The sequence below is a fragment of the Phasianus colchicus genome, chromosome 1, assembly GCF_987193195.1.
Source record: "Phasianus colchicus chromosome 1, bPhaCol1.hap1.1, whole genome shotgun sequence".
Classification (NCBI taxonomy): Eukaryota; Metazoa; Chordata; class Aves; order Galliformes; family Phasianidae; genus Phasianus; species Phasianus colchicus.
Window position 1 is genome coordinate 133,268,709 of NC_143436.1, and position 8,107 is coordinate 133,276,815.

General features: G+C 41.1%; 1 long non-coding RNA gene across 1 annotated transcript; it reads left to right on the forward strand.

Moving 5' to 3' along the window:
- The first annotated feature begins 3,185 nt into the window (after nucleotides 1-3,185).
- LOC149920039 (uncharacterized) lies at nucleotides 3,186-6,577 on the forward strand. Its single transcript, XR_016460450.1, has 3 exons — nucleotides 3,186-3,336; nucleotides 5,097-5,230; nucleotides 6,380-6,577. It is a non-coding gene; the product is annotated as an uncharacterized LOC149920039 (long non-coding RNA).
- Nucleotides 6,578-8,107: the final 1,530 nt, after the last annotated feature.

The window sequence follows — 8,107 nt, forward strand, 5'->3', positions numbered from 1 at the left end:
CTTATAAATCAAAGTAACTATTCTAAGCTTTAATTGTAATTTGTGGTTACAGATTGAAATAGGACAGTAACATCATTAATATCACAGAATTAAATCTTTGACAGAAAAGGTATTTCAGAAAAACAAAAAAAGGTTAATTCTCTGAGCACTTATCATAACATGCATGTTTGCTTAAAAAATCCTTATTTTCCATTCGAGGAAATAGTGCATTGTCAATATGGTTACTTCATTTTTTATCTATAGGATTATTTCTCAATTTTTAGGTGAAGCTCAATTACATGTGTTTTAGAATAGATAATTATTTCTCAAAATGACAAGGAAGCATACTCAAATTAGTGTAGAAAAATTACAGCATGCACTGATTGTTTTCTTTCTCTCTTGGGTTCTTCCTGGAATAGTCTGTATAGTTGAAGAGAGAAGTCATCAATCTCTGTGTAAATACCAGTTCTGCACTTCCAGGTCTCTAGAGGAGTAGAAGCCTCAATTAAAGCTAAAGTTCTAACAACAATATTCTTTGTGTAGTTAGTTAAAATGTATAACAAAGATATCAGCAATATTAAGCATTCTCCATTAAGCGTGCCACCCTATTCTCAGCCTTCCTGTTGCGTTAGACACACTGCAAGGTTCCTCCCTTGAAACAGGGCCACTCAAAAGCAACGACTGTTGCTAGCACAGGATACCTGGGACATGGTGCTCCATGGCACTCCTCAGACAGGGAGGATGATTGCTGCTGCTGCAGAAAAATATGTGATGAAACCATTTGATGTCTAAATAGCAAGGCATGCCTCACTAAAGCAGCACAGCAGAAACAAAGGTGAAGATAGAGCAAGGGTAAAATCAAACTTTTGGAGGCAATTAGAAAGAGTGAGGAAGAAAAGAGAAGGATAAACAGGAGAAATTAGGATTAGCTGGGAGGTGATGAAGAGAAGGAGAAAGTGGTAGCAAAGTCCCGTAGCAAGAAAGAGAGTAATTGTTATAAAGGATACAGCTGTCATTCAAGGATTGAAAAAAAAAAAAAAAAAAAAGGAGGAAAACAGAAGGTCTAAACTTGCTCCAAGTTTATGAAGTCTTATTACAGATGCCCCCATTACAGGCCAAGTCACACAAAAGAGCCCCTTTTCACCACCAAGGCAAAGTTTGTGCTTTGGAATACACACAAAGTGAGAAGAAACCAAAGGTATTGGACTACTTATCCAGCTGCCACTCCTTCTGGTCCTCTTGCACCATTTACTTATGAGGGACAGGGGCTACTGTGAGCATAGTATCACTTCTAAGCATTGTTGTTCTGCAAGCTGCCTAAAAATGCTGGCACATGCTATTCATTGACATAAATTTACCCAAATGAAAATCTAGCTGGATACTGCTTTTCTAAAGATTGATGCCTGATCCAGACATTGCTATTAGGATTATCCCTCTCTAAAGACAGCCTCAGTGCCTGTGCCTAGTAATTTTATCTGAAATTATGTCCAAAATGTAACACAAATAGTTGCAAAGCTCACAGATTTAATTCAGCTAAGTAATTCCCAATGGGAATAATTTAACAGGAATCTGTGTAAAACTACATAGACAAAACATGGAGAAGCATTGGTACGGAATCATTGATGCTCTAAACACACTTGGCTAATAGCACTAAGTATGCACAGCAAACTGATGAAGACATTTAATTGCCAGTTACTGTTATCAGTCACTGTCTAAGTAGTAGGCATGAAGAAGCAGAAATGCATCCTGAGCACTGTAGTTAAATATGGCAACATGTTCCAGTTCTACACAATATTTATTCCTGCGTGACAATAATGCTCTTATTCAGACATACTTACCAGTAGGTATCAACAAGCTAGTAGCTGAATTCGGCCAGATATTTAGGTATCAAAGATAACAGGAAAAAAAGAAAAAGAAATACCTTTTCATTTTTCCATTTCCTGATTTGTTAATATCAGAAAAAGTACGCAAAGGCAACAAATAAATATTCCTTTTATCCAGTATTCTCTTAATTTCCATGACACTTTCCTCCCAAGTCCAGCCAGCCCTTTCTTTGTACAATCATCACAGCAGTCCTCAGAGAGCCATCAACAAGTAGGTTCAATGTGCTGACAGCTGCAAGGCATCAGACTTCAAAGTAGTTATGTTCAGCAAGGTATTGCTGATCACTTAACTCACTGATCTGAAATTATTGCTCTCTGATAGCAGAAAACGTAACCATGAATTACCATGTCTGATTTCAACAAAGTATTTTGTAGTTTTATACACAGATTAAATATTCTGTTCCACACTGTCTGAAATTCAGCAGAGCATCACTGATAGCTTGCAGCTGACAATTATAATCAAGAAGAAGGGGAACATCTGGAGTTCAGAATAAAAGAGAAAAAGAGAAAAGAAAAATCAGCTCCTTCTGCTACAGTCTTCTGTGTCTTTTTCCTTGACTACCTGTTATTATTCTCTCTCATACCTTTCTTTCTCATTTTATTCTTTTTCAAATTATATAGAGCTTCCCAGTGAAATTCCTCAGCTGTCAGTCCATTCTGAATTCTTTCTATTTCATTTCATCTCTCGTGTTGTGAACTCTCTAGGCTGTGTTCAACTGACCCATCTACTTCTGTCTTTCATGTTTTCTTGTTTTGCTTTTCTGCCAAGAATTTTGTTTTATAGTGTTTTTATGCTGGCTTCACTGCCAATACCTATATTTTGGCTTTTATAATTTGTTTTGAAGTCCAGAAAAATGATAATATTTAAGTGATATTTAACCAATGCCTTTCTATCTAGAAACTTCAGAGAATCACAGGATGGCTGAGGCTGACAGGGGCCTCTGGGTCCCTCTGGGCCAGCCCCTGCTCCAGCAGAGCCCCCAGAGCGGGGTGCCCAGGCCCATGTACATGCACCTTCTGGAGATCCCCAAGGAGGAGACCCCACAGCCTCTGGACACCCTGTGCCACTGCTCTGTCACACACATAGCACAAAAGTGCTGCCTCATGTTCTGAGGAAATATTCTGTGGACAGGTTTGTGCTCTTTGCCTCTCACTCTCACACTGGGCAACATTGAAAAGAGCCTGGCTGTGTCCTCTTTGCACCCTTCCTTCAGGTATTAATAGGCATTGATGAGATTCACTTTGAGCTTCCTTTTTCTCCAGGCTGAACAGTCCCAGCTCTCTCAGCCTCACCTCATAGGAAAGATGCTCCAGGCCCTTCAACATCTTTGTGACCCTATGCTGGACTCTTTCTAGTATGTCCAGGTTTCTTTTTCTGGGGGGCCCAGAACCATGCTCCAAGTACAGCCTCACCAATGCTGAGTAGAGAGGAAGGATCACCTTCACCAACCTGATGGCAATCCTTCATCTGCAGGTAAAGAGAGGTGAACTTGTTGCATTAGACACTAAGCTTCTGCTGTTGATGACTGCTGCCACTCAGGATTTGCTTCCTAGGTAGTTTGGAGGAAGGAGTGACTTCTGAATAAGAAACGAGCTGGAATGCAGAAGATCTGGATGCTGGCTCTTAGATTTTTTACTAATCTTTCTGTGCCTCAGTTCAAGCAAGAATCATTTTCCAGCTTACAAACATTAACCAGAATAGTTCAAGTAATGTCTATTGGTTGTTAGACCTAACACTTCAACTGTTGAGCATAGGCAGAAAGGTGCTCACTTTATTCCAGAGTGAAGCGACTCTAGTTTCTTCCTCTGTGAGAAAATGCTTGGAACCTGAGGCAAATCACTGAGGTCTGTCTCCACAATGAGGTACGTGAGCATTAAACTGCTGGGGAAATCAAATGCCTCTGTGATATAAAGGATACTTTATATATCCTGATGCACCTTAGTTGTTGATCATTCTCCAAATCTGAGGCTTTGGTGATGAGGTTCTACCACGAGAGGCATTACCCATTATAGCAGTAGTTCTCCCAGGACTGCTGTGATTTGCAGTAAAGCTCCTCCAGGATGCTGACAGAAGAACAAGACTGTTTAAAATCTCATTTTCTTCAAGTTCAGAAGTCATCATTTCCTGTTTGCGCTGCAGTTGTTATCCATTTCTTCTGATTGTTCCGCTTCAAAGAAGTTAAATGAACAAAAATCTGTGCAATAATTGGATTGAATTGCAAACCTGAGGAGAGCTCATTTGGTTTCATTCCCAAGAGGAACACGGATTAGCTCTGCCTTAAAAAGCCACTGGCATTTAAACAGCTCGAGTTATGATTTGGAGCCCAGCTACAAGAAAAAAAAAGGTTCAAACGGTACGTGTGTAATAAGGTGTAGGAAGGGGGAAAGGATAGGGCTGTGTGCAATACTCACCTCAGCTGAATGAGCTTTTCCTTGGTTTGAATAAAAATAAATGCAGAATCCACAGCAGCGGGCACTTAAATCAATAGATAGCATCCTACAGAGCTTTGTACCCTTGATATATAAATGAAAATCCTTAGCAGCCCCCAGAAGGCAGTCATTTTTTACAGGAAAAATTGCAGTACAAAACATTACAGGCTAAACTTCAGAAGAAGATTGTTTGATGTTAGTGCCAAGGCAATAGAGGTATTTGCATAAGAGTAGACCAAAACCCAGACAGATAAGGACCTTGGCTGCTTGCTGCCTTACTGAGCACTCAGCTCTGAGGGACGGAAAACACACAGCTCCTGGCCTGGAAGCTGCCACTGTCTGCAGGCCTGCCTGGAAGCTTGTCTGTCGTCCTGTGCAGTCAGTGTGCCCACAGACAGGAGTCAGCAAGCCATGGAGAGTGCTACAGTTGTGTGGGGAGCTGGAGAGGTGCTGCTGTGAATTCTCATACAACTCTGCTCAACCAAGCATGATTTGCAGATACATCCTTGTTGGTGTTTCCCAGGTGAGCAGCTTGGGATAGCTGGCGTGCACAAGCATGCTTATATTTTATGTTGCTTATCGGGACAGTCCTCTCTTAGGGAATATGAAATGATTCTGCTCTCTCCAAAGGAATTTCTGTGAAGTGTGTGTCAGGACTGACTGGTCAGGACACAGCCTGGTTCTTCCAAACAGGCATTTCCAGTCCCACAATGGTGTTTCATTAGCAGCAAGCAAAGGAAAAGGAGATGGTGATGTGAAATTTACAGCAAGGCTTCAAAGCTTTTCTCATCATTCTTTGGGCAGGCAGCTGCTGTCACTGCCAGACCTCACTAAGGAGCTGAGGAAGCTCAGGTGGCAGTCTGCAGTCAGATGTTGGTGATCACACAGTGAAAACATCTCTTTCACAACTCATAAATATCTTGCTTGGACCTAACAAGGTAAGGGTGTCAATATGCCTCTGCTAAATTCACCTGTGTTTTGACTGAGCTCCTTATTGGGCTGTAAACAGACAACAGAGAGGAGTCTCAGTGTGCTATGCCATCAGTGTTGGGGGCATGAAGAACCAGCTTTGTGGAAAGCTTACACAGGCTGACCTGAAAAACCCATCGTTAGCTCTTATAATTTTCCCTCTCTTTCAGCTCAGGTTTTCCTATGAGGCACCTTTGCTATATTGTCTACTTATTCATGTGTATTCATACTCTAACATTAGTAGGATTAGCAGCCTGCAAAGGGACTGCTGCTGATCTCTGATGCCTCTTGAATAGTCAAATGAGAAATGGCAGCAAAGCTGCCGCTGGGAAAAGGGATTTCTAAGGACTGTGCCTTTTTACAGCACAGAGAAACCCAGGAAACGCTTTAGGTGGTCAGCAAGTCTGACAGTTAGGGAAGGAGCTAAAGAGTTTCTGGAAATAGTTTCAGAGGCTGGCAGTGAGACAGAAGAACTCATTCAATTAATCCTGCTAAGATCCTGCATAGCTGATAAGAATTAACCCTGTTTGCACCTGCCTACACACAGAATAACAAGTACTGGCTGAGTTGGTGCTGGTTATGATGGGAAGGAAAGAAATGTTTTGGCAGATAATATTTGTAAAGGTCATCTGCCTATTTATTGTCTTCTATATGGAGAATAGCAGCAAAGGACAAGATTCATGCCCCTAGAAAATAGTGTTTTCAACTTTATTCTTAAACTATTTCCTCACAAAGAGAGATGGGGATTCCTAGAAAGCAGCATGTGTTAGAAGTTTTTCTGCCAAAGTAAAGCTGAGCTTTTCTTTTGCGGTGCTACTGAATGGCTGAGGAGAAGTACACAGCAGTTTCTTCCTCTGCTTGCATTGCCATGTAGCAGTCTTACAAGGAGAGGAACCTGTAAATCCTTTGGGCTTTAGAACTTTTTTTGTAGCAAATAATATGTTACTGTTGGGGTATTTCATTTGCCTCAACCTTATCCTCAAAGCATGGCTCAATCTGATTACATGAACAACAGATGAATTGTGTGTTCCTGTTATTCAGAGGTATGCAGCCTAGATGTCTCTTTAGATGGAGATTCTGATTGTGAGAGCTCATTCGCACGTGCTCTTTCAACACAGAAAAGAAGATAAGTGTCATCTCCAAAATCTCTTAAATGACAGTGATTGCCACCTACAATGAAACTCCACTGAACTCGACTTCACAAGCTTCTGTTTGCTAAGCTCCAGCACTCAGCAGCATCAAAGTGTGATCAGGTTATTCTTCACACTGCAGGAATTGCAGGTATTTTCCAAAATAATTCTCCTATATTTGAACTACTGAAAAGTGACATTGCTGCACATTATTTTTCCAAAAAAACATGCAAGGTAGGTCAGGTGGCTACATCTCTGCTCTACTTTTTTCAAAGAACAACCAAAAAAACTGGCCAGTGGTCAAGAAATCACTGTTCCACACAGAAGTCTGCAGTTACTTTAATCCTTTTGCTTACATATAATGTGCAGGAACGAACAGTAGAGGGTGTCAGCCTAAAGGAAAACTATAGTTTGTTGTATGGGGAATGTCCTGTTCGTCATAAATAGCAAAAAAGTCACTCCCTGTGAAGCTGTGGCTCTGCATAAAGACATCAAAGGATCCATCCAGTGTCTTTTCTTCAACACCAAAATAAATTGCATACAAATCCCTTTTCCCAGCCTCAACAAATTATATAATTTTCCAGTGCATCAGTCACTTAAATCAACCAGGAATAAGTGGGTGGGCATTTCTGAATGGGCCCACAAGTTCCTGGCCCCCCCAAGGGCCATGATTGCCTCTGAGCAATGCTATGGGAACATCTGGCTCCTGGCAGGATTGAGATACCAGCAAACAGCCCAGTGCTCTTCCGTGAGGCAGTAACTTCCTTTCTCTTTTACTTTGCCAAGCTGACATGGGAAAAGAGCCATGGGGGCTTCTTTCTTCTGCTAGTGTAGCAGAAAAGCAAACACAGGGAGCAAATGTGTCAGGTGAAAATGCATGCCAGCAGAGAACAGCACTTGGAGAGCCTGAGGCTCCCTGTGCAGCTGAACCCTCCCACCCATGGGGTGCAAACTAAATCCGCTGCTGCTTTCACAGGCAGGAAGCTGCTGTTTCTATTATCCAACTGAAAGAGCTGGCTTGCCATCAGAAAGTGTCCAAATAAAAGTTATGTTAATGTTTTCATATCATTTATGACTGTATTTCAGACTTGAATGATTTTTCAATGCACGTTGCAGGGCAGATAAGTGTTCCCTTGGTGACTTTCTGGGCAACAGCTCATTAAAAGTTTTAGTGGCATCTTTTGTGGTGTGCCTTGGCATCAGTAGGTATGCCTTTGTTTTCTAAGAACAAAATTATTTCTTCCACTCTTCTTCAAATAATTGAGCAGTTTCTTTTGAAATAATGGATATAAGCAGCCAAATTAAAAAATAATTCACCAAAAGAACTTTACTGATAGGGCTCAGAACTCTTGTGAGTGCCAGGGATTATCTGTGGATATAGTATTCATGAGCATCACATCTACATCCCAAATCACTGGATTTTCCTTCAGCTGAATTCATTAGATACTAAATCTGGATCCTGGACACCCACATACCCCTCACCAGGGGGGTACATTTAGATACCAGCTTTCAGAAGAAAATTCTCAAGTGTGGCTCTCACCTCTAATTCAGCTAACATTCTTTTGCACATTTTAGTGTATAGAAAGACATTTAGGTCACTGATGAGGCACATTTTTCAGGTAATGTGTGGTGAAAAGTATCAGGTGAATATTACTGGAATTAATTGAAGTCATGCACATTGGTTCTACAATGCCTGTAAAAACAATTCCTTAAAGT